General features: G+C 44.9%; 1 pseudogene; it reads right to left on the bottom strand.

Annotated features, from left to right (window-relative positions):
• Window positions 1-21178: 21178 nt before the first annotated feature.
• LOC148524826 (uncharacterized) lies at window positions 21179-25627 on the bottom strand (annotated as a pseudogene).
• Between the last annotated feature and the right edge of the window lie 1273 nt (window positions 25628-26900).

Raw genomic sequence — 26900 nt, 5'->3', positions numbered from 1 at the left:
GCGACTAGGCTAACCCTTGCACCTAGCCCTTAAGGATCATACAATACCCTTAAATTTGTTCAACAAATATTCACTGTTACACACTTTTTTCCTGCGCAGAAAAATACACGTTTAACCCAGATATTGGTAATAGAAAAAAAAATGTAAACCTCAATGGCTTTGTTCAAACACGTGGCAGCACAACCGGAAGTACGTGTACACAATTGTGCGACTAGTCGCATACACAGTGATGCGACCAGACCCATGTGTTATTACCTTAACGCTATTATGCTACTCCCTCTAAACTTTTATCAACGAGAGAAAATAACTTTTCTCTCCTTGTCCCTGGATTCTGATCAGCGCTTCCTCTACACAATAACCGGCAGTAAGCTCTCAGCAACACTGTGGTAATGAAAGACTAATGCGTCTCTCAAAAGGCGCCTCCACCCTTTTGCTGAGAGGGAACTGACCGAGTGTTACCGTGTATCAGATAACGTGATAAACCTACGTGCCCCCAACTGTTGAATCGTACAACTGAACCTTTAGTACATTCCTGCCTATAAACCTCTAAGATTCACCTGCCTAGAACCTCTAAGACAAAACCTGCCTATACCTCCTAAAACCATAAGGTGTCGCTACTTAGCGCTGTGTTTTAAATATACCATTAATAAGACTCTAAGACAGTGGAATAGCGGTCCAACGCGCTAAAGATTATTATTCAGGTAAAAGTACAGAAGTTACCACGCTATGATCTAACAATGAGCGCAAACTAAATTGTACAAACATTTAGGTCATAAGGTACAGTCAATACATACGCGTGCGCTCTGGGACCAGATACCGGCATCAGTAATGAAACCTTCGTCGAAACAGCATAACAGGACCACCGCAGACTGGCATCTCGTTTCAGAGCACTCACATATATACCAGTACTGGGATAAGCAATACAATAGAATACGTTGGCAGGTTCTCATTGGTTCCTCTTCTTGCTTCTTCCGTTACGGTACAATTCCTAGGTCAGTGCAAAGACTCAAACCAGCCTCTAACAGCCTGATTGTGTCCACTTTCCCGCTGCATAATAAATCTAGTCTAAACTATGGCATACAACATTTCAAGGAGTTATTCTCTCTATCATTCATATTTCATAGCCGCATGTTCTGATCTCCTCACCGATGCCACCGGAATGCTGTGGGAAAAGAGTAAATCAGTACAGCACCAATCACGGTCCATTTGCCATTTACTAAACCATAGTTACAGAAAACATTAATTTCTTCATATGCTGACATTGCGATTAAACCAAATAATGATCATTCCTTTCGTGCTGCGGGACCATTGCTTTTAAATGTGTATGCGGGGAGAAATGACATTAAATTGTGTTGTGCGTTTGAGGGTCTGTGGGGCACTTAGCGACCAGCACTAAGTTGGAAAGGCTTCTGTGTATGTGTGTGAGCATGCCAGTATGGGTTTGGGAAAGATCACTAAAAAGCTGGCTGTGCGTCTAAATAGCTATTTTGCGTTGTCCTATGTTTAACATGAAGTGCAGGGAAAACACCACTACTGTGCTACTTTTTGCTACATTCGCGTATGTGTTAATGTGAATGCAGGGGAAAACACCACTACTTTGCTACTGCTCAAATATGTTTGTGGTGATTTTAATGTGTTGGAAAGTTATTTTATGTCTGCTAAACACCGTCGGTAGGTGTTTGGGGAAGATTGTGAAAAAGCTGTTTGTGCTACTTTTTAGCAACTTTGCGTTGTGAGTAGCAAAATTGCTACTTTTAGCAATTTTGCACTGTGGATTGTGTACTATGTATTTTTGACAAAATGGCGCTTGTGTAAGCTTTCTTTTCTAAAATGGAGTCTTGCTGCCATTCACAAGATGGTGTCTTGAGGCCAGTCGCAAAATGGCGTCGTCGCGATTAAATTTTAAACTGAACTTGTCTCAGCCAATTATTCAGCTTCGACATATGCATATACTTTGAGATCCTTGAACATAATGGGGTCTATTAATGTACATTGATGGCAGTGTTTGTTTTTCTAACACTCCTTATTGTTCTTTTCTGTTTTGTTTTGTCTGCCTGTTTTGTAGGAATTCATGTACAGCAGTATGTTTTGCGATGTTTTCCTTTGTTGGGTCATGCTGCAATCCTCCGACTGTTTATAATTTTTTATAATGTACTAGTATCACAGATCCTCCTATGTTCCCACTGTATGTTCTGAGCATGCGCAATGCACAAGCAAGCCCGCAGCTACTGCCACTGATGGGAGTCAAGGGGGCGGAGCCATCATAGAGGAGTTCCGGAATGGACAGGTAAGTGTTACACTTTCCTGCCTTACTATACAAACGAACAGATTACGCAGTTCTGAGACAGCGAATCTGTTAATTAAACAACAACAACATGTTTTCCCTGCCTTCATGAAATGCTGTCACATTTAAGAAGGTGATGCGATACAAGAATGAAGTGTGGGCTAATGCGCTGAGTGAATTATACACAGACTGGTATATTCAGCAATGATTTTTTTACATAAAAAAAACGGAAACTATGATTTCTGTATTTTTTATGTAACTCTCCTATTCAACAATAGGATAATGGAGAAGATAACGCAATTCCTTGCTTGCAGAGTACCGCATTGTAGGGATCAGCCATTGATCTCTACAGTGCTTTAACACTTTTTGCTATTCAGCAAAGCAAAAAGTGTTAAATCACTCGATAAATATTTACTATATGTAACGCCATCTCAGAATGGCGTTATATGTAGAAAATACTTAAATATCCCGAAAACTGCAGGGGCAGAGGGAAATTTTCCCATAAGTCCCTGCAGCATCTTGTAAGTCTGCCCAGTCTCCGTGCCTGCTTCCCAGTAAGTCCACCTAGAGCCTGTTAAACCTGCCGAACGTGATTATACTAGCCTGTATACATTATTATTACTATTATAATTACATTTTATTTATAGGGCGCCACAAGTGGTCCGCAATGCCGTACATACAGTACAGGGTGCACAGAACATTACATTACAATACAGTAACCAAAATATAAACAGAGCACAAGTAACAAATAGCAACACAATTCTCCATACACAATACAGCTGACAAGGTGACGGCAGTCATTGAACATTGAAGTGCTTGAGAAGAGGGCTGTGAGACAGTAGGGAGGAAGACCCTGCTGCTAGGAGCTTACAATCTAGGGGAGAGGCGAAACAGACAGATAACATGAGGCATGAGTGTGTAGTAGGGGACCTGAGTGCAGGAAGTCGGTAAGGTGGAGATGGCTGAAACAGGAGGGAGAGCAACCTGGTGACACAGTTATGTGTATAAAATCACATAAATATACATGTATACAGGCTAGTATAAAGCCTGTATACACATGTCAATCAATTTGGACAGGCTGGAGATGTACAGTACTTACCCAGACAGCAGTCACCACAATCAGGGACAGAGACTATTCCGGAGAGCATGACTGAGCATGCGCAGAAGAACAAACAGAAGGGATTGTTTTCAGAATCCCGAAAACAATGCCTTCTGTGACATCGCAGGGACAGCGTGTTACCGCAACCGCTGTCCCTGCAGAAAATATTGATGAATAGCTGCAATAAATTATCGTAGTTGATAAAAACTTGTGACAATGTTGCCTGATAATATTCTGGGCAGCATCATTACTCTTGCTGAATAGACCCCTGGATGTCTGAGGAACTGGCCTGTTCATCAAGTCAAGTCTGCCTCAGTGTCTGCACTCTGGATTATACTACCACCTAGGATTCCTTGTGTTTCCTGTTGTTCAGAGCCTGGTCCCTGCTACCTGATATCCTCATTGAGTCTCATGAGAACAGCGAAAGACCATCCAAAGAAACCTTGATGAGCTTCCTGAATGCTCCATGCCTGAGAACAGCGAAAGACCATCCAAAGAAACCTTGATGAGCTTCCTGAACGCTCCCTGCCAGTAAGTAGGGTACGTTAGTGCCTTTCCATACTATATCCACTGTTGGGACCTACATAGAGGGGGACATAACGAGGAGAAAAAGATACCTTGATAAGACTTGCCCCACTTACCTACATGTGAGTTGGGGTATGTGATCTGTGTATCATTAGGACTGTCTTCCTGTGCATTTTCTCATTGTTATTTAAGAAGTATATCTGAAATGATATGACATTGGGTCTTCATATTTATGTATTTCCAGTTTACATTTTATGGAGGAATATTGAAGATTGAGAACACCCACAAGGAAGTGGATCCAGCATCAATTTGATTTGGAAAAAGAAGACAAAAGAGGACTAAGTAATTTTCTTTTGGATTTTGTATTTTTCTCCAATATTGGTTGATATCCAGCACCAGCCTATGTGCAGAGTATTTTTGTTTTAGATTGTATTTTGAGTAGGGTGATGCTCAGTGTCTGCACCACAGGTAGGCTGCAGGTTTTGAGCACCCTAGTTTGACACTTCTTTCGATTTGTAAAGTATTGCAGTGTGACAAGACATACTGTACTATCTTGCTGAAAGAGGCCCCTGCCATCAGAGAATAAATACCATTGCCATGAAGGGGTGTACTTGGTCTGCAACAATGTTTAGGTAGGTGATGCATGTCAAAGTAACATCCACATGAATGGCAGGACCCAAGGTTTCCCAACAGAACATTGCCAAGAGCATAACAATGCCTCCACCGGCTTGCTTTCATCTCATAGTGCATCCTGTTGCTATCTCTTCCCCAGGTAAATGACACACACACACCTGGCCATCAACATAATGTGAAAGAAAACAGGATTCAACAAATCAGGCCACCTTCTTCCATTGCTCCATGATCCAGTTCTGATGCCCATTGTGGGTGCTTTCTACGGTGGACAAAGGCCAGCAAGGGCACTCTGATTGGTCTGTGGCTACGCAGGCCGATATGCAGCAAGCTGTGATGCACTGTGTGTTCCGACACCTTTCTATCATAGCCAGCATTTCTATTATATGCCCGAAAATCATCATCTACAACTTTTTAGGTCAGCCAGATGTATATGAGATGTATATTTATCATTTAGACTTATGTAAGTACTAATTTAATAAAACTTTTAAACATATGTAATAGCCTAGTAGGGATAATTCACGGTGTGTATACAATTCACTAGCCTCTTGATTCTTCAGCCAAGTTGTTTCCACTTCAGGTTCGCTAATGATGGCGGAGCTATGGAAGTACAGCAGTTTCTGGTGTGGCGTGCAAGGCCTCCATGAAGTCGTTTTATTTGCAAGAAATGAATTTGAGTAAAGGAACACAGGGCCTGATTCAGAGACGGCTGCTCTGAACGAGCGCTCGATCTGAATCAGGGTTTTTTTTTTTTTGTTCGGCCTCCTGGCCGCTCGCATAGCTGTGGGTGACCACCCTAAGCTATTGCGAGGGGCCAGGTTGATGGTCACGATGGTCATGATGGGCTTGCGACAAGACCCTTGTGGTTGGGTCTCGTGGCCGCAAGCCCCAGAGAGCTTCTGGCTCTAATAGAGCCGGAAGCTCTCCCACTGACATCACTGGTGATGTCAGTGGGGCCGCCCCCAAATGGCAGGCATTCCTTTGGGAACGCCTCCGTTTGGCCAGCCATCCCCCCTGCCTGCCTACCAAACGGGGCGAGCTGTCAATCACCATCGACAGCTCGCCCCCTTTGGTGCGAGACCCGGAGCGATGGAGCACCCGTCGAGAGCTGGGTCTCGCTCATGCGCACGACGGTGCCGGCTCCATCATGTGCATGCCCAGTGGGCAAACATCGACCCGGTTGCAAGCGCTCAGCGCTTGCGACCGTGTCTGAATCAGGCCCACTGCCCACAGGACAGGTGCACCACCATTACAAACAATATAAACACTGGATATGCAGCTCATCAAAAATTGTCAATAATCACTTTTGTATCAAGATACTGGACTGTGGACCTGATTCAGAGCCGCTCGCTAGATGCGATCGCTCGACCCCAGCATATGCAAATTTGGCAAAGTGACGGCATGGCAGGCGCTCGCTCGGAAAAGCATAAGCACGCCCACTTTGTCTGTGCGAGCGATCACTTTGTGTATGCAGACGCCCATTAGCGTATGTAGAGACGCCCACTAGCGCACGTCATCTCCAGGAAGTGTATTAAAACATTGGTACATCGAGAACTATCGGAAGGGCTCGCAGCGCTTGTGGTTGCCTTACCTTACCGCAAGCACTGCGAGGATTTCTGTGTTAAAAAAAGGCTGGTGACGTGTACTATGATGCTGTCTGTTAATTATGCATGCCTTAGAAACGGCGTTGCAACACTCAGGCACTCCTGCGTTCGCACCTCCACTCCCCCGTTATTAGTGCCCTGCCCCTGTCACCACCCACAAACGGCCACTCCTGTCACTCATTACACTGGGCTGTCATTGCTTGGCGTGCAATCGGATTCTGATTGCTCTGAGTAGTTCGCGCACGCACAGTACGAAGCATGCGCATGCGCGGTTGCTTGACATCGGCTACGTGCGAGCGGCCGCTTGCCACCGGGTCTGAATGAGCTCCAGTATTCAATCTATGAATCACTTTTACATGCACCATGGACAGGGCTGCCATCAGGGGGGGTGGAGCTGCTGGGCCTCCAATCCCTTGGCCTGGAGAGAGTGGCATCGGCGAGAAATGCACGGGCGGTAGGAAGAAAAAGGCTGAGCATCAGCGCAGCACGGCAGCTGCATATCAAATATGGAGTCGGCCGCAAGCCAATCACAGCTCACGGAACGGTAGCCAATCAGGAGTGGCTGCTCCTGATTGGCTGCCGTTCCGTGAGCTGTGATTGGCTCGCGGCCAGCTACATATTTCAAAAGCCTCTGCCATGCTGATGCGCTTTCTAACTGCCAGTGCCTGCAGCCCGCGCTGCATTGGTGGTGGGAACTGGCCGCCCCAGAGACACCGCTGGGATCAGTCTCCCTCAAAAATAACTCGGGTGCTCCAAAGTCTCCGTTCACTGCTGGCAGACTGAGCTGCAATTATTACGTAAAGGTGAGGTGGGACTCCCTGCTCCTGATTACAGTATACTACTGACCTGACTATATGATGGTCATGGTGCTAATGGCCCCTCATATGAAGGCCCTAGGTTTCAGACCTTGATATTCAGGTTTCCACTTATTACCACCAGCTGGTTACTGGGAGCACACAGTTTTTTCTCTCCCAAGCAGAATGTGTTCATTAAAATGCAAATACAGTCACATTAGGTATATTAGAATAGGAACGTGTATTTCATCATTGTATTAGATTTTCTATGCACATTTATGTGGATATTGTTGCATTGCATAGGAATCACCTATGCAGTTGTGATGTATGAATCACGTTATATTGGTCTAATTTATAAACAAATATATGGCTTTTTTCCAGCATTTTAGCTGGAGAAAGCCATACTTTTATTTTCTCTGTATTTAGTTACATTAAAAGTGTGACAAAATCACTGATTTCTCCACCTTTTCAGTTCTCCTTACCCATCCTTGCAGGCCTCAAGGGCTCTGTAGGAATGATATTAATATAGAAGAGAGAAGCATTTTGTGTCCTACCTGCGGAAACTGATAAAATCAGGAAAAAAGGCATTACCTTCCTGCTTTTTGTCCGCAGCCATAGCTGCCCTAGCTGACTTCATGTTCTCTGCTCCCCTGCCGACTGCTTCTCCTCTCCCCCCCAGACCAGCTTGGCCGATAAGTGGCGTTCAGCCAGCCTGTATTCCCTGCCCTGCCCCAGTCCAGCTAGCCTTTCCTGCACCCCCCCTTGTCTAGCCAGCCTGTCTTCCCTGCTCTGCCCCAATCCAGCCAGCCAGCCTTCCCTGCACCCCCCAGTCCAGCCAGAATGTCTTCCCTTCCCCAGTCCAGCCAGCCAGCCTTCCCTTCACCCCCCCAGTCTATCCAGCCTGCCTTTCCTACCCCAGTCCAGCCAGCCTGTCTTCCCTGTCCTGCCCTGCCAGCCTGTCTTCCCTGTCCTGCCACAGTTCTATACTCCCCCTAGTCCAGCCTGCCTGCCCTGCCCCTCGCCCAGTCCAGGCAACCTCCCCTGCCCTTCCCTAAACCACCCTTCCCTAAAAAGTGCCCCCACATCTCAAGCTTTGGTGATTTTTAAACTGGTTTGCGCACCAATTGATGCCCCACCCCAAAGTAGCTTCACTGACGTTATCCACGGCACATTATCTGCAGCATACCTCTGGGGGGGGGGGGGTGGAGGGCGGTCCTACCTATTTTGTCAGTACCGGGCCCAACAATTTCTGATGGCAGCCCTGACCATGGATCACGTAATAACATGAGTGACTTTCCAATATTATTTATCATTTAGTAAGTATCCTGTAATATAACACCAAGGTAGTTCACTGTCACAATATTTCTGGGAAATAGTTCCGGTGTACCTGAGCTCAGGGTTTGAGATCCCTTTATAAGAAGGGATGTATATGCATATACATAAAGCCCTTAAATGCAAGATTAATTCCTCCAAATGGCACAGTAGTGGGAATGATCCTGAGTGACATGGACACTGTTCTCCTTAGGATAACTCAGGTGCTGTCTTATCAAAAGCTTGCAATGTTCTGCACCACAGACTGGCATCTGCTTCCTTTTAATTAAAGGTAAATTAGTTGTCCCATAGCTAAACTAGTGTCTCCCTTTACTACTGGCTTGGGGCCTGATTCAGAGCCGGATGCTCTGACCAGAGCGCTCGCTCTGAATCAGGGCTCTCCTCCATTAAAATGGAGCGTCCTCCTGGATGCTCGTATAGCTGTGAGTGACCACCCACAGCATATACGAGCGTCCAAAAAGATGGTCGCGATGGTCTTGACTATCGCGACCATCGGACTTGCGACGGAGACCCTGCGGTAGGGTCTCCCTGCCACAAGCCCTGGAGTGATTTTGGCTCTATCAGAGCCAAAATCACTCCCACTGACATCACTAGTGATGTCAGTGGGGCCGGCTTCAGACGGTAGGCATTCCCATGGGAACGCCTCCATCTGGCAGGCACACCCACCAAAGGGGGCGTGCTGTCAGTCACCATCGACAGCACGCCCCCTTTGGTGCGAGACCCGGAGCGACAGCTTGGCTGTCGCAGTCCGGGTCTCGCGCATGCGCACGACGGAGCTCCCTCCGTCGTGCGCATGCGCAGTGGGGAACATCGACCCACTTGCGAGCGTACTGCCGCTTGCGAGTGGGTCTGAATGACCCCGTTGGTCAGGGGCCAGGACACAATACTAGGCGGTGTGGGTAAAGTAGGTAAAATAGTATTAGAAATTGCGCTCCAGGAACTTATGTATATGTATATGCAAAAAAGATATGAAAATATGAATCCAACCAACAAATATAAAATAAATAGATATAAACTTTGACTTCTGCAATGCTTATGAAAGTGGGTCCCAAATACAGGACTATATAAACTAAACAAGAATCAAATACATTGAAAACATGAAAAAATGTTAGGTAGTTAAATAAAGAACAAAACTAAAATTTATTCTCTTACAAAGTCTCAAAAAAAGTCATAAATCCAGGTGGTTTGAAGTAAGTAATGGAATGTCTCTATAGAGGGTGGCATCCCACAAATCTATTCTGTGAAGTGTTTGGGTAGGTACTCACTCAGTCCTGGTAGGTGTGCTGGTTCACCGGGTCTCTCACACACATTACTGGATCAGATTGCAGGGACACTCTTTAAGTGCAGGACTTCCCTCTCTGCATTAGCTCTTGCCGGGGTGCTGATAGCAGGGGTTTCCCCTGTTGCTGTGGAAGTCTCCTCTGCCCTTGTGTGGTTACAAGTGTCGTTAGCACTCCCTCTTTACTTAATCAGTCCTTCTCTGCTCATCAACAACACTGTCTCTCCACACTGGCTCCTCTCTGCACTACTCAGCTCCCTTCAGATTAGGGGCATATTTAACACCTTTCTCTGTCCAGGGCAACATTCCATGCCTGGGATTCCCGCTCTCAGAGCATCCAATCAGGGGAAGGTAAGGAGTCTTGCAGCATACAACATTGTATTGTCTCTAGCTGTATTAACCCATGTGGTCCCTGTCATTTCTGTAGAGGTGGGCTGTGTGCAGCATGCCTCAGCCTTGCTAGCTGCAGAAGCATGCTGGCACCTGTAGTTCCACAGGCTTCTATGGGGGTACCACATTCATCCCCACTTTGAATTATGCACGTCCTCACGCATGTAAAGTCTTGAACAAAGTCTTTGCATATCATCACTAAACTGAGGCATAAAAATGTCCATGCATCATAAACATTACACTATTACATGTCAACAACAAGCAAAGCGAGCATGTAATCATCAAGTGTAAGAGAATCAATACATTTCCCTGTACCTTACAGACAGTGTCCCTTTTGTGCTCCTAGTTGAGCGTCTCAATGCAGGGCCAGTAACAGTCTCTTCAGGGTCACAATTTGTGTCTTGAGCATCGGGAATAGATACATCTTCTCAAATCTGCGGTGACTCACCCTGTCTAGGGTATACATGACTGGACAGGAGAGGGCCATACGTGCCAAGGATCACGCGGCAATTTAGTAGCAACTTGGTTGGTTTGGGATGAGCGTTCTACAGTAGTTATTCCACCTGCATCGGCTTCGTCATACTGAACATGGTGGAGCTTGAGTTGATCTCGATGGACTAGCATTCGGCCATGGCAACCTTCCCTTTCAATGCAATAGAAAGCAATATCAGCTTCAGGTGCGGTTACCACTCTGTACGGGTTGAGTTCCTTCCCATTGAGAACCCAATTTGCTATGGCGACGATTATTTTTCTTTATTACACAGCTTCCCATGGGTATCGAATTTGCATAATTGCAGGTATCATAGTTCTGTTTCTGTCGTTCTCTAGCAAGGGCCATGCGCCTAGAGACTATGGCTTGGGCTTCTTGCAATCTGTTTTGATGCTCCTGCACCCACATAGTTTCTGGCAGGGTCTTCTCACTGGGGAGGCCATACTGAAGATCGGCTGGGAGGTTTCCCGGACACCCAAAGAGCAGGTAAGAGGGAGTATATCCCGTCGAGCCATGGGGAGTGTTATTGTACACAAAGATTAATTCAGCCAAAAAGGTGGGCAACTCTGGCCTTTGTTTGAGTGGAACAGTTTGTAGTAGATTTATCAGGGTCTGGTTCATTCTTTCACAAGCGTCGTTCCCTTGGGGGTGGTACATGGTCGATCGTATTTTTTGCATCTGTACAGTGCACATAGCTCTCAAAAGAGTTAAGACTCGAAGGCCGGGCCTTGATCGGTGAGTATGTGTTTTGGGTAGCCATATGGTCTCACGAAAGCCCGCCAGAAGACTTCAGCAGTTGTCTTGGCTGTCAGGTCACGAACTGGGAGAGCCACTGCGAATTTTGTAAAGTGGTTGATGATGATGATGGCAAAAGTGTACCCTGCCCGACTCAGCTCCAGCTTAATGTGGTCAATTGAGACAAGTTCTAGAGGCTGGCGACTGATGATGGGGTGCAGCGGCGCTTTCTGGTCTGACAGTGCTAGTTGGTGTGTGACACAAGTCAAGCAGTTCTTACACCAGTGTTTCACATCATGACGCAGACTGTTCCAGTAGAACCTCCTCCAGACGTCGGATTCCATCTTCTGACATCCGAAGTGACTGGACTGATCATGGTAAGTCTGTAATATTGTAGCCACTCTGATTTGAGGCACCGCAAGTTGCTTTACCGTCAGGTGAGTTTTTGGATTGATACTATGTCAAATCAGCAGTCCATCTTGTGATTCGAGTCGGTCATGTTGACGCCACCACTGGGTTACTTCCGGGTCGGCCACCGGCCACTCTGCACGAGATGGGCCATGGGGACTGGCCATTCACTTCTTGAATTGGTGGAAACAAAGACTGTCTTCCTGCCACTGTACCCATTCACTTGTCGCGTTCCATCTCTCAGCGGCATTATCTTCAGCGGTGGCTGAAATCATAGTATGTTGTTTGGGTGCCTTGGGGTGAAGACCAAAACTGGGTATCTCAATCTGTTCCCACTTGTTGTTTTCTATCGGATCTTCATTCAAAATAAGGTACCGGGATAACGCGTCTGTGTTGGTGTTACTACGCCCACTTCTGTACTCCACCCTGTAGTAATAATTGGTGAGTCTGGAGGCCCATCTCTATTCCAGCACCCCTAGTTGGCCAGTTAACTGGTGAGCTAGTGGGTTGCAATCGGTAACAGCCACGAATGGGGTCATGACCAAATAATCCTTGAATTTCTCGGTCACTGTCCACACCAGCACCAGGAACTCGAGCTATAATTACCATTGTTCCTTTCTGTATTTTGGAGACTTCTGCTGGCATATGCAATCACACGTTCTTGACCATTCTGTTTCTGGGCGAGGACGGCCCCCAGGTCTCGTTTACTGGCATCAGTGTACAGGTGGAAGGGAGTACTATAGTCGGGGACTTTCTTAAAGCTGTCAAAATCCCACTGCTGTTCAGTTGTCCATTCGATGGGTTGTGGTTTCTTTTACTCATCTTTGGGAATCCCGCGTAATTGTTCCATCAGAGGAGCAGCTATTCTAGTGAAGTCCTTAACAAACCTCCAATAGTATCCCACGAATCCCATGAACCTTCGGATATCTTTAACTGTTTTCGGGATTGGCCATTCCACAACCACTGTGACCTTTTCTGGGTCTGGGACTATACCCTCGGCACTCATGACGTGACCCAAGTACTGGATCTTTGGCTTCAATAGGTGGCACTTGGCAGGTTTCAATTTAAATTTGTACTTCACCAGCTGTTGGAAGACCCCTCTTAAATGCTGGAGATGATCAGCATATTTCTGTGAGAAGAATATGACGTCATCAAGGTAAAGGAGTTCAATTTCAAAATTTCGATGCCCGAGGCAATGTTTCATTATCCTCTGGAATGTAGCTGGTGTGTTGCATAACCCAAAGGGCATACAGTTGAACTCATACAACCCCATCGGGGTGGTGAAAGTGGTCTTCTCCTTGTCCTCCTCAGCCATGGGAATTTGCCAATAGCTGTGTCACGAACTCTTGAACGGATTGTGGATGCAGCCCATATTTAGGGAATTGGCTGGACCTATGCCTGCAGTGCGGAGTGAAATGTGCAGGCGGTATTCACCAGGGATCCTCGCAAGAAGGTTTGGGCATGGCTGTGTCTGACACACAGGTTGCGGCCCTCAGGTTAGGTTCCCCTATACAGGTGCTGGTGAGTACTGGATGTAGTGCAGAAGAATAACATAGTTGACAGGCCGGGTCAATACCAAACAAACAAAACGGTACCAGGGAGCAGACATAGACAGGTTACAGGGGATAGTCGAGGTTAGAACCAGATAGGAGTAGTACAAAGGAGTCAGGTGAAATCAGAGTCACAAGCAAGCCAAGGTCAGGATCAGGATAACAGGTGAGTACTGGAACGCTGGAGTATGGTATGCAGCCTATACTCTGGCACCTGTCTGATGCCAGAGACCAGATGTTTGGTTAACAACCAGACTTTATCACCAGGACCCAGCACCGGGCCTCTTCTCCTTTTCCTGTCTGCAAACAGCTTGTACCTTGAAGAGGTTTTGCGTGAATTCCTTTTTACCATCTTCCAGATCCTAAAGAATCGATTCACTGTACTATGTACCACTGGAAGTGATACTGATTGAAGGCCTGGTAACTCCGGTAACACTGGATGCAAACTGTACTGAATGAAGAATGGAGAGTGTCCCGATACCTCATTGTATAGATTATTGTGGGCAAATTCAGCCCAAGGTAGCACAGAGACCCAGTCATCTTGACTGGCAGAAACATACACAAATGAATTTTTCCAATTCCTGGTTTACTCGCTCTGTTTGCCCACTACGCTGTGGATGATAGGCCAAAGAAAAGCTCAAGTTGATGCCAAAGCACCTGCATAATGCTCTCCAGAACTTAGAGGTAAACTGCACCCCTCGGTCGGAAACAATATCCTTAGGAATCCTGTGTAACTTAAAGATTTCTCTTATAAACACTTCCACCAATTTTGTGCTGAAGGTAGACCTCTTAAAGGAATAAAGTCAGCAGCTTTGGAGAATCTACCCACCACCACCAGAATTGTGTTGAACCCCTGGCATGAAGGCAGATCAGTCACAAAGTCCATAGAAATGTGAGTCCAAGGACTACAAGGCACTGGTAATGGCAACAGGGAACCTGATGGAGAGTGCGGTGGAACCTTGTGCTGAGCACAAATACGGCAAGCTGCCACAAAGTCCTTTACATCCTGATGGATTGACGGCCAGGAGTACCTCCTGAGGATCAGCTCCAAGGTTTTTTTGACTCCTGCATGCCCACTGAAGTGTGATGAATGTGCCCACTGAAGCAACTTAGACCGGAGTTATGAATGTTTTCCCCAGAGGAATCCTGACCCTATTCGTGACTGCTATGAAACAAGCAGGGTTTAGAATGGTCTTGTCTTCCCTTACTTCTTCCATTTCAGCAGAACTAAATGCTCGAGACAGGGCGTCAGCTTTGATGTTCTTATTACCTGGCCGTTAAGTAATCACTAGATTAAATCGATCAAAGAATAAAGACCATCTGGACTGACAATAATTTAGTCGAGGGCAACATTCACCAGCATGTCACACCCTAACAAATGTTAGCAAAGGTTGGTATTTAACAGATCAAATCTCACCTTTCTTATACACTGCTATTTACCATATAAAATCTTCTTTCATAGGCACAGTCAGTAGGCACACACTGGGAAACGCTTTGGGCAGGATGCACTAAGCATTGCATCCGCGAAGCGGTACATCCCGCATCTCATTGGGTACATGCCACAGTTGCAGAACCACTACTCATATATAATGGCCATGGCCTAAGTCTTTCCTTGCCACTGCGTGTGGTGAATGGCATATTGGCAATTTTATGTTTTTCTGCACCACACTTTCCCTTTATTAGATGTATTTTTTTCTTTAGCACTGTGTTTTGTTTTTTGGATTTTAGATGCCCTGGCTTAGACCCTCAATGCCCTTCAGCATAGGTTTTAGTAGATGACGTTGAAAGACTAGCATCATCATCACTACTTGTGGCAGCAGCTGCAACAACAGTATTTGGTTGCTCTTCTCTAAACTGTACGTTATCCATTTTTTAATTTGCAGATCGCTTATATATGCAAGCGCACTAGGGTAAAGCACACCAAACAGTACAAACAACAATAGATCTGTGGCGCTAAAATCTCACACAATAATAAAAGAAAAAGAACATATTACTTCTCTCGTAGGTAGGGTTTTCAAGTGGAGTTTTCAACATGAAAACAAAAGAACGCATAACATAGCATGATATTGTCATCAATTAAAAAAGATTTATTTAATGTGTTAGGATCTGCGGTTAAGCAGATCATATTGAAAAAAAATATGTGAAATCGTATAAAAGCGCTACCCTCAGGGATGGGAAATGGCTCAGCTTCCAGGTGTTTTTTCCACTCCCAGTAATTGGAGTGAGTCAAGTGTTTCTTTTATAAATATGTGAGTGAAGTTGAATCTATGTTAAATGTCTGGTAGCTTTAACACAAAAACAATAGGTAATTAAAGCATATACTATTTTAATGACATAAACATATAAATAAAAAACATCAATATCACATAAAAAAAGCTAAGCATGGTGACTATAGTGTCAGATGGCTGTTTTACCAGAAGATTGAAGGTCATGAGCAAGGTGTCAAATACAGAGAGGTAATCCGGATTCTTCAGTTCTGTATGTCCATTCTCCTCAAGGACTGGTTCAACAGCAGTGGTCCTCTTTCCTGCCAACGTGTTTCGGAACCCTGTGTTCCGATCACTGGGAGTGGAAAAAACACCTGGAAGCTGAGCCATTTCCCATCCCTGAGGGTAGCACTTTTATACGATTTCACATATTTTTTTTAATTTATTGTCTCACAAAGTCTTGGGTAGACGGAAATCAAAGATAAAGCAGCTCTCCCTCTATGTTGTAGCGCTGTAAAAAGAATCCCAAAACCTCAATTTGTTTCCAAGCAAATCATATTGTTTGCAGCTTCCAGCCTGAGGCACTGCATTAATTACTGCCTGGCTGTGTGCAGTGTCAGGTGCATGCTAATTGATTCTCCTGTCTGTGCACAGCACAGGTGCAACGTTAAGGGAGGTTTGCTCTGGTTTGGCCCTGTTTCTGTTAATTTCGTCCGGTTTCCAGTCTCCTGCTTGTCAGTCGAGTTCCTGAGCCAGTCAAGCTGTGTTTTTTTGGTGCCATTTATTCCAACCAGGTGGCTCCACCTGCATCTCGTCCACGTGTGCTGCTTGTGCCATCTGGGCAGCACAGTGCGCTTTCTACCTCAGAAGCATCTGTCGCGATTCGGCGGCTTGTGGCACCAGTCACATTTTAGCGCTCCAGGTGTGCAATTTAGCACACTGCCACCAGCGTCATCCCGGCAGCACTGGTAGCTACTCTGCATTCCAGGTGCACAATCTAACACACCGTCGCCAGTGTCATCCCGGTGGCATTGGTAGCAACTCTGTGTTCCTGGTGTGTAATTCAGCACACCATCGCCAGTGTCATCTCGGCAGCACTCGTAGCAGCCCACGTTCGTGTTGCTTACCTCACCTGAGTCTCATCAACCCAAAGGCTGCAACGGTCCTGGCGCCCCAGGTCACTATAAGCCCTCAAGGCTGCTGCAACAGTCCAAAGGCTGCTTCACATCATCAGTTCCTTGGCCACGACTATAAAGGCCACAACCAGCCCACAAGGCTGCTCCAATAGCCCAAAGGCTGCTCCACATCATCAGTCCCTTAGCCATGACTATAAAGGCCACAATCAGCCCTCGAGGCTGCTGCAACAGCCCAAAGGCTGCTTCACATCATCAGTACCTTGACCACAACTATAAAGGCCACAATCAGCCCCCAAGGCTGCTCCAACAGCCCAAAGGCTGCTCCACATCATCAGTCACTTAGCCATGACTATATAGGCCACTATCTGTCCTCAAGGCTGCTGCAACAGCCCATAAGCTGCATCAAATCCTTAACCCTTGGCAATGACTAGTACTATACATTCCAGCCCTCAGTTGGCTCTACATTTATACAGTTGATTTCCTCCAGGAGTCACAACATTATGCCTATAATTGGCCAACATGTAAAAACACATAAATAGCATAAAATAAAAAAGAATCAAATAAAAAAGAAGCCAATAACATGGGGTCACCATAGGCTTGCGTACCGGAATCAAGAAGTTTGTGGGTGTTGTATGTGCACCGCTGGCAATCCAGATAATACCAACATGGTTTCTCACAAGCAAAAAGTTTTCGGTCAGCAGGTCCCCTCGTCCCTCACGATGGCAATGATAATCCTGCAGTCCTTTACACGTTTTGAGCTCATATGAGAGCTTCTGCTCTTCGTCAGAAGGATGCAGACTATCAGAAAATGTGGGCTTAAATACCCTAAGACAGGTAAGTGAGTCCTATATCCCTCAACTGGAAGTCGACATGACCGAAAGTCCCGTGGCCCGCCACTTCTGGTTCGCTATCCTTATTATCATCTATATGTGTAGCTCCTTCCACAATTTGGATCCTCCTATGCAGCCCTGGGTAGGGGACACCTCCCTGCTCTCAACTTGTCCTGCTGCGCTACGTTTCCATAGTGAAACCGGAAGTGGTCATGATATCAACATCCGGTTCAGGCTGTAAACGGAAGTAGGTGTCAAGTTGCCAAGGAGATACTGTAGCATTTTTCTTCATTCCCAGTCACAGGAAACAAATGTTCTTCATATAGGTACCACATACTTATATAGGAAAACAGAAAATTACATAAAATGAATAATAGCTGGAGTAAAAATAGTCTGGATAAGATAATATGATAATAAAAATGTATAAAATATGTATCTTTAAAATATATATACATATATATATATATATATATATATATATATATAGTCATCTCACGTCCCACTCCAAGAACGAGGCGGCACTCCCAAGTAGTCATAATGCAAGAAACGTATATTTAAATAAGTTCAGTGACACATGTTATCATCGACGTTTCAAGGTCCGTGGACCTTTTCATCAGGATGGGTCACAACATGTGAAGAAACAACAAAAGATTGTTGTTTCTTCACATGTTGTGACCCATCCTGATGAAAAGGTCCACGGACCTTGAAACGTCGATGATAACATGTGTCACTGAACTTATTTAAATACACGTTTCTTGCATTATGACTACTTGGGAGTGCCGCCTCGTTCTTGGAGTGGGACGTGAGATGACTACATGTGTTTAGGAAGGCACCCCTCCGTTGGTCCAATCATCCAGAGTACCAGGCTTCCATGGGAAGTATATATATATATATAGATATATATAGGGTAGAAGACAATGGCAGCGGCACTCCACACAAATAAATATAGTTGAGTCCTTTACTTCAACGTTTCAATCTCAAGCGATTTTCATCAGGAAGATAACAACAATGTACAAAACACTTACTTATATAACATACGAAGTCCACCCCGAGTGCGACCATCTCCGTCCATCTGCAAGGGCGTCTGACGTCTTCGCGCGGCACCACGCAGCCCACGTGATGTCCAAAACTCTGCTCGCTATAGCAACCAAAACAAACAAAAGAAAGTGAAACCCTTCACCAATACAATTGCAGCGTATCTACCAAGGGGGAAGTTACTAAATAAGAATTAAGCATTGACATAATATATCAACAGATGCATAGATGTATAGAAAAAATATATATAAATCTCGATAGCAGCACATACAATCAAAAAGGTTTTTAGAAAATTAGAAAAAAGCACTAGAAAATAACTGGGAATGCTCATGAGGAATAACACTTCAGAAAAGATTAATCAAAGCAGGACAATGTAAGTGTCTCATTGAGACTGTGGGGTTGTAGCGTATTCAGTCGATAGATCCAGAATGCCTCCCTCTGTAGCAACTTTCTGGCTCTATTACCCCCCTATGATGATCAGGGACCTGTTCTATCATTTTGTATCGCAAGGTGGAGAGAGTATGTCTGCAACTATGAAAATGGCGAGCCAACGGCTGCTCATTCTCTTTGCCAGACAGGGCCAGACGAATGGCAGACCTGTGTAAAGCCATTCTTTCGTGGAAATGTCGGGTGGTTTTCCCTATATAGAGTAATCCACATGGACAGCATATAAAGTAAATTACAAATTGACTAGTACATGTTAATACACCTTTGATGCTATATCTTTGTCCCGAATGTGGGTGAACAAAACTATCACCTGTCTCAAGAAATCCACATGTTGTGCACCCCAGACACTTATAGTTCCCTGGCTTTTTGGCAAAAAAATGTGTAGAAGGAGTATATGCAAACGCAGTAATATCATTATGTACGAGCCAGTTGCGAATGTTTTTGCCCCTTTTGTAACAGGGTAACAAGGTAGTGTTTTTAAGACTTGTTATCCCTGGGTCAGTATTTATCATTGGCCAAAATCTTTTGGCAGTTCCAACTATGGTTCTGCTGGCCGTACTGTAGCTATTGACCCACACTAGTTTCTGATCTGTGTTGTTTTTTCTCTGAGTGATGTTATCTTTTGGAGCAGCTAACGCTCGTCTTTTGGCTTCCAATAAGGGGTCACGAGAATAACCTCTGTTGACAAATTTATCAAACATATCCTGCAGCTGTTTAAGTTTGTCCTCAGGGTCGCTACATATCCTATGAATCCTTAGAAACTGGGAGTATGGCAGCCCCCTCTTAAGATTATTAGGGTGAAAACTGGAAGCTAATAGTAGCGTATTGCGATCCGTAGGCTTCCTATATACTGACGTTTGGATTCTGCCAAGTGATAATTTTACTAAGACATCCAAAAAATGGACCTCTTTTGAATCAATCTCGTAGGTGAATTTAATGTCATTATCCAACAGATTAACACTAGCCATCATGTGTATAAATTTGTCTCTACTGCCTAGCCAGACAATAAATATGTTGTTTATGTATCGTGTGAAGAACTTGATTCTCCCAGCATATTCAGGTTTGCTGAAAAAGAGATCTTGCTCCACACGATACATGAACCCATTAGCATACGCCGGTGCTGCACAAGAACCCATGGCGCATCCATGGGTTTGAAGATAGAAGCTACCATTGAAAACAAAGTAGTTTCTTATCAATGTGAGACGTAGCAACTCTATACAAAAAGCTAAGTCAGGTCCACAATAATGAGGGTTATTGATCAAAAGATGTTCCATAGCCGTAAGGCCCCTGTCATTAGGGATACTAGTGTACAAGCTGATGACGTCAACTGTACATAACCAACATTCATCAGGTAAGGTCCCTAAAGTACCAAGTTTTTTCAGGAAAGAAGTAGTATCCTTAAGGTACGTCTTTTCTGCCTATATCACTAGCTGTAAATGAAAGTCAAGATATCTTGATATTTCATAATACAGGGACTCCCTTGCCGATATGATCGGTCTGCCCGGTGGATTAAGTGGGTCTTTATGAAGTTTGGGTAGAGTGTAAAAGAACAGTACCCTTGGTGAAGTTGGCAATAGTAAATCTCGAGTGATTTTGTTGATAAGTTGCTCCTCTACAGCTGATGATAATATGGTAGTTAATTCCACTTGAAATTGCCTAGTAGGATCCCCATCCAACTTGCGGTAAACTTTAGTGTCCGCTAATTGTTTAAGTGATTCGTTGCGATATGAGGCAATTTCCTGTATAACTATTCTGCCCCATTTGTCAGCATGGCGGATAGTTATACTCGTATCACTACCGAGTTGTTTAAGGGCCGCAATTTCATTTTTAGATAAATTAGAATGTGTTTTGTTACAGCGCCCTTTGCATTTAGAGATGCAAGAGTCGATCAGATTAGTGAATCCTTTTATGGCCAGATTGTTGGAAACTGGATCGAATGTCGATTTCGACTGGCTCAGCTGAAACATGGGGGTGTCTGTCCTTAAATTGGGTTTGTCCTCAAAGAACTCTTTGAGTCGGAGTTGACGGTTAAGTCTATGCAGATCAATTTGACTGGTCAGCGTGTCGTGCTGTACTGTCGGGACAAAACCTAAACCCATGTGTAACTGCGAATTTAGATTTTTTCGAAAGCTCGCTGGTGACAATTGAGTCCCCAGATTGTAATGGTGTGGGAGAAGGTAAACCTGTATACCTGGTACCTTATGCCTTTGTTTGACATTTTGACCTTAGTTTGAAAGGGAAAATAAAAAGGATGAAATCGTAAATGCTTCACAACAAGAACGATTTTTATTGAACTGTAACTGATGATTTCCTAGGAGGAAAAATGGTTTGAACAGTGGATTTTGCACAGGACGGGGAACAGCTGTTCCAACTTAGGCAGGAAATCTTGTCAGGAGTACCGGGTTACTTCTGTTCTTTATTGGTTGTTGCTTGAGGTTTCTTTGGGTCCCTTGCTGCGCCTTAAGGACAAGAAAGGTAAGGTTAATTGACGTCAAGTGAGAGTCTCCAGAGGAAACAACAGACCTAGCAAAGGAGAGTAAGAAAAAAAAATAAAAAATTGGGAGGGTTGGGTGGGAGCTGTTGCTAGGATCAATCCTATTCCCTAGAACAAATCCAGTTTGCAGGTCATAGATTCCTGCAAACTAGTGTTTTGTTCTTCGGGAGGCTTGCCACCTAGCAACAGCATGTGGGTAGACTACCACATACCTGGTGGTTGCTCTGAGAAACTCGATCTTTTGTAGATCAGTTGGTCTCCAATAGTGCTTTGCAAAGGTACGGGCCGAGGCCCACCTTGCTGCTAACATGATTGACTGTAGGGGCATTTCTTTAGCTGCTGCTCTTGTTGCGGCAGCTCCCCTTAAGGAATGACTTTTGAAGTGGTCAGTGTCTATCCCAGCTTCCCTCATGGATGTCACAATCCATCCTCTAATAGTAGAGGATCTTGCTGGGTGAAATGGTTTCCTGCTAGTGATGAATAGCTGTGTGATATTGTCCCTTATTGGTGCTGTGAGGGCCAAGTAAGATGATAAGCATGAAACCACACACAGGTTAGGTTCTGAAGCATCATGTATCAAATCGAATTCTACTATTGGGCTATTGAACAATGACGTTTTTGTATGACCTTTAAGAATGATATGGTACCCTGTAGGAGTCCGTGATAACCATGGGTCTGAGGTATGTATAAGGGTTAATTCGGCCCCTCTGGCTGCTATCGCTAAGCTAGCAAGGATGCCAACTTGTGGTATAGCAGGGTAATGTTGTTCTTTGTCTCCCAAGAGGCTAGGGCAGAGAGGAATGGTTCGATATCCCAGGTATGGGAGTACTTAGGTTGTATGGGCCTGGAGAGGCAGATACCCCTTAACAGACGTAGGTAAAGTTTATTATCTGTTAGGTTTGGGATCATGATGGCTAAGGCAGAACCATATGACTTTATGGTGGCCGATGCTAGGCCTACTTGGTATTTAGAAGTCTAAGGCTAAATGTAGTAGAGAGGATTGGTTAGAAAAAGACCTTTGGGGCTGCCAGAGATCAAATTCTTTAATTATTGCTGCATACCTGGCTCTAGTTCAGGGTCTTAAGGATGCATTGATTAGGGCTAGAGCTCTTGTGGGGGATGCTAGGGCTGGATCTGTTAGCAACCTAGTAATATTGCCATCCACATGCACTGGGGAAGTGGTTCCAGAATGTCTGGGGTTCCCTGGAAACAGTCCTTGGATAACCCCAGGGGAATCTTGGGTCCTATGCGTAATTGGCTGATCAGGGGGAACCATACCCTGGATGGCCATACTGGATATACTACCACAATACTGGGTACTCGCTCCTCTCTGATTTTCTGTAGGACTTTCAAGAGGAGGGCAGGGGGTGGGAAGGCATAGGGGTGAGACAGGTCTGTCCAAGGGAAGCACATCGTATCCATTCTCCATACCCCTTTTGTCCATATTCTGGATATGAAACATGGAACTTGGGCATTTGTGGGGCTGGCAAAGAGCTCTATTTCTAGGTTTCCGAATGTTTGGATTATTTTTAGGAAGACCTGGTTTGTCAATGCTGCGGATCCCAGGGACATTCTTTCTCGGGATAGTGAGTCTGCGAGTTTGCTGAGCTCTCCTGGGATGTAGGTTGCCAGTAAAATTATGTCCCTTTGGACTGCCCAATCCCAGATCTCTAATGCTTCTTTGCATAGGGATAGTGATTTGGTACCCCCCATTCTGTTTATGTATGACACTGTGGTCGTATTGTCCTGGCATAGCTGGATGCAGACCCTTCTTGTGTGCTCGGGAACTAGGGCTTTTAGAGCAAGTTTTGCTGCGCGTAATTCTAGTGAAGAGACTGGATTCTTGGGGAGACCAGGTGCCCCTGACTGCTTTCTCTTGAGAGAAACCTCCCCAACCTTTTAGTGATGCGTCTGTCGTGATCGTCATATGGGGTGTTGGGTCTAAGAGTGGGCGAGGAGGAGGTACAGGGAGACTCTTCCACTTCGACAGTTCTGTTTTTACTCTTCTGGAGAGGAAAATGGTGTCCGTCCAGGAATAGTGGGCGTGAAGTAGAGATCTTAGGAGCGTTTGTAGCTCTCTGCATGACAAGGGCACATGTCTAAACCCAGGGGACATAGCAATAATTTTTCCAATAATCCTTGCTAAGGAGCGGAGGGATAATCTGCGCTTCTGGGAAGTTCTTTGTATGTGCTCTTTCGTATCTAGCCATTTTTCTAGAGGAACTGCCAGGGAGAAAGAATGGGTATCTAGATTGAAACCGAGGAATGTTATGTTCCGGGTCGGGGTTAACACTGACTTTTGAGTGTTTATTATGAATCCCAGGTCTGTTCGTAGGGAAAGGGTCAAGTCTTTGTGTCTTAGTAGGGTGTCGTGGTCTGAATGTACCAGTAGTATGTCGTCTAGGTAAATGATACATTGAATGGTTTGCTGACACAAGTGGGACACTGCAGCTTTCATGAGCCTTGTAAAGGTGTAAGGAGCAGAAGAGAGGCCAAACACCATAACTGTCCATTGGAATAAGGTGTCTTTCCAAAAAAAACTGAGGAGACGCCTGTGATTCGGATCAACTGATATGGAATGGAAAGTTTCTTTCAGGTCTATCTTTACGCAGAAGCAGTCATTTGTGAGGAGGTAAGGAATGTCTGGAATACCTTCCATGCGAAAGTGTTTTGGTTTCAAATATTGATTTAAAGCTTTGACATTTAATACCGGTCTTATAGAGCCGTCTTGCTTTATTATGGGAAATAAGTGGCTTATCCAGCCTGTTGCTGTCTGGTCTGCCAATTCTATTTTTCCCTGTTGGAGGGCTGTAGTCAGTACCTCATCTAACTGAGGGCTGCAATTCCTTGGACAAGGAATATGACCCGCTTGGTGTGGAAAACGAATTAGAGGAAGGTTTAACCCTGAACGGATTGTTTCAGCAACCACTTGTCTGTGGTAATCTTCTGCCACTCTAGATATGATTGTTTGAGAGTTATGTGTCGAGAAGGGAAAGTGGGTGAACTTACCGTAGTTACGGCCTCTATTGGCATTGTTCCAAATGTTAGAGTACGATCCTCTTGGGGCATCGTTGGATTGGTGCACAAAGCCTCCTCTCTGGGCTCTTCTTGTGCCGTGGAAGTGGCTCACGAAGTCCGACCCCCTTGAAGAAAGGGCCTCTTGAAGGGCTCATTTACTTTTTTAAGGTCTGAGAAGGACTTCCTTGTCTTATGTCTTATTTTAACCTCCTCTATAAACTGAGGGCCGAAGTGGTCTGCATCAGTAAGGTTAGGGAATTCTAATGATTTAAACGCTAGGTCTGCGAGTCCTGTGCCGGTAAGCCATCTGGACCTGCAGGTGTTGGTGATGTAGTTAAACGTCTGGCCTATTATGAGTGTTGCTCTGCTAATGGCCTTAAGGAGAGCAAGCTTGGACTCCACTAGCGATTCCAGAGAGTCGCTGGATTCCCCTTCTCTCTCTGCTTTATCTAATACAAACAGCAGTGGGCCAGCTGCATCGGCTATCTTATATTGAATTTTTATCATGGTACGGTCTGTGGAATCATTTTGCCTCTTTTCTCCCACTATGGAGGCTAGGGCAGGGTCAATATTGGGAGCGAACAGTGCCGGTACGTCTGGTAAACCCATGTAGGATCGTAACACCAACTCATCTTCTTTGACAAGTGCCGCTCTAAACGCCAACTGGGCAAATTTTTGGACCTCGGAGTTACTTTTTAAGGCCCAGTGTGTGGAATATAATTTAGTGGGCGGTGTTTTTCCCGCTAAAGCAACCCTGGCCATCTGAATCTCGCTATATTCGCCACGTTTGTATGAGGCGGAGGTTCTGGTAATTTCTCTGATTCCCAGTCTAGCGAGGAAGAGTGGCCACGGTCCCTATGGGAAGAGTGCGACTGTCTGTCAGGTGACCCCACATGCTGAGAGCGGGTACCTTTGTGCTGCCGGCTACGGGCAGAGGTATCTTGCCAGCTATGGGCAGAGGTGATGTGCTTGCTCCGAGCACTATGCTGTTGTCTGCTACGGACAATTCCAGTGAATGGGGGAATGACACCTGAACAGGTCTCCCTGGGGCTAAACTTACTTTTATTTTTATTTCTACCTGTTTTCTTATGGATTGGTGAGTTCCCTGAACAGGGAGGTGACTTGTCACAGTGCTGAGGAGATTTTTCTTCCTCAGAGTCAGAAGAATCAAAAGTGTCAAAACTTGACAGAAAAAGTTTTTTTCTTTTTAATACGAATATAGAGGATGAAGTAGAGGGGGAAGCTCTTGCCCTTTTGAGGGCTCTTTTCCCCTTATAACTGCCAGCCATGGAGGACGTTTGTAGTGAGTCTGTCACAGAGACAGATAGTGTGTCCTCCATGTCAGCGCTGACAGAAAAACAATCGAAATTTGCGGCTCAGGCGTGCGTCCACGTGACCGTGGGCATGCACGTGACACGAGCATGCACGTGACCCGCGCGCGCCGCGTTATTCACAAGCAGAGGGAGTGAAAATTCTTTCACTTTCCTCTGCCTCAGCGTTTTTCGGGAGGCTTGCTGCCTAACCCACATGCTGTGGCTAGGTGGCAAGCCTCCCGAAGAACAAACTTTTAGTCCTTTCTGTAGTACTTTCTCTTCTACTTCAGAAAGGGATTTGGAGCTCAAATTGAATATCCTACACGGTTGTTATTCAATCTCTTTTCCCTTGACCCCCCCCCCACATTTCCCCCTTCTGGTTTTTCTGGGGGATTTTATTGTATTCTCCACCTTCTCCCACTTTCCCTTAAAAAAGTAGATGTGGATGAAGAAGGTTCTTGGTCCGCTAATAATTCATATCTGTTGTTAAAATTCTTATACAAAGGACGTGCATAATTATTCATTCTCCTATTGTATTTTTTCGGAATTTCCCATACTCCATCCGAGTTATCTTGTGGGTATCTTCTCTCATAATTCTGTGTAAATCTTCCTGGTTGGGGTCGATAGAATGGTTTTAATTTATTCAGAGGTGTTCGGTCTTCTTGTTGGTTTCTTAGTTTGTCCATATACTGAACTCCTTGCGATTGGAAAATCTATTCTTCTTCATGAATCTATAATCCTGTGTATGTATTTTGATATCTGCTTTCGTAAATGATCATTTTCTTGGTTGAATTGATATTTAGTTTGGTTTCTCTTTTTTTTCCTCTTATAATTTTTCCCTTTTTTTAAAGAATTAAAATCCCTTTGAAATTTTTTCCATTTCTTATGTATGAGTTTCCTTGTGTTCTCTATTTTCTCTTAAATTTTCTTTTCCAATTCCACACATTATTTCAAATTCTCTAAAGGATGTATCAAGGTTTGTGAAATCTCTATCCTTTCATTCAGTGCCTTCATTACTCTCTCCTTTCTTGTAAATCAGATTCATCAGAGAAAAGGAGCATTGATGTAAAATCTTGTTCCATTCCTTTTGAAAATTTTCTGACAAATCATGGAAAGAGGGGGTCTTGGAAATTCTTAGGCCTTTTGGTATAATTTGCTCCACCTGGTATTTCTCTAAGGCAGCTATCTCCCACCATAATTTGTTCTCCTTCACTAAGCATGTGCTCATGGTGACCATGGCGGTTTGGATGTTATCATCCGTCAAGTCGGCCTCATCAAATTTAAAATTGGACGGTTTTCT

This window comes from Taudactylus pleione, unplaced genomic scaffold, assembly GCF_031769625.1.
Source record: "Taudactylus pleione unplaced genomic scaffold, aTauple2 ptg000116l, whole genome shotgun sequence".
In the NCBI taxonomy this organism is placed as follows: Eukaryota; Metazoa; Chordata; class Amphibia; order Anura; family Myobatrachidae; genus Taudactylus; species Taudactylus pleione.
The sequence above is the reverse complement of the archived record's forward strand: the minus strand, read 5'-3'. Positions and strand labels throughout refer to the sequence as shown.